This window comes from Belonocnema kinseyi, chromosome 10, assembly GCF_010883055.1.
Source record: "Belonocnema kinseyi isolate 2016_QV_RU_SX_M_011 chromosome 10, B_treatae_v1, whole genome shotgun sequence".
In the NCBI taxonomy this organism is placed as follows: Eukaryota; Metazoa; Arthropoda; class Insecta; order Hymenoptera; family Cynipidae; genus Belonocnema; species Belonocnema kinseyi.
In genome coordinates, this window is record NC_046666.1 from 43803284 (window position 1) to 43804034 (window position 751).

Genomic DNA, 751 nt, shown 5'->3' on the forward strand with positions numbered 1-751 from the left:
TTAAAAAATATTTTCTTGGTTGGAAAGTTTTATCGATTTGGATTAGAATAATATTTCATGACTGAAAAAACATCTATTTCACTTAGGTTTAAGTTATTTCGTTTAAAAATTTTTCTTTTGGTATTAAATTAATATTTTATCATAGAAAAGTCATCATTCTTGAAAAAAAATATTTTTTTTAAATTTAACTGACTTCTAAGATAATTTGCCTTTTGGTTTGAAAATGCAACTCCTTTTCGTTAAATTTTAATCTTATTTGATTAAAAAGTCAACCATTTGGCTTAAAATGCAGCTGTATATAAAATTCAAGTAATTTGATAAAGCAGTCTTTTTTGTTCAAAAAATTTAAGTTTTTTGTTAAAAATGCATCCCTTTCTAAAACAAATTCATCCTTTATGGTAGAAAATTTATCTTTTTTGATTGAAAATTAACTTTTTTTTATTCATCTTTCTTTGAAAAAATTCTTATTTTTTGTTGTTAATGTAACTTTGGTCCAAAATTATTTTATTTTCTCCAAAATTCGTGTTAAAAAATCATCTCTTTTGGTATAAAATATTTTTTTATTGAAAATTCTATTCTTTTTTTTTTGAAAATTCAACTGTTTTGTTGAAAATTCAACAAACTTCGACTGGAAACCTTGGGTTTTAATGTGTTTCGTATTGAATTTAAAATGGTATTTACATTCATTAATAAAATTATTTCCTTATTTTCGTATAACATTTTAATATTAATTAATATTAATTTATCAATA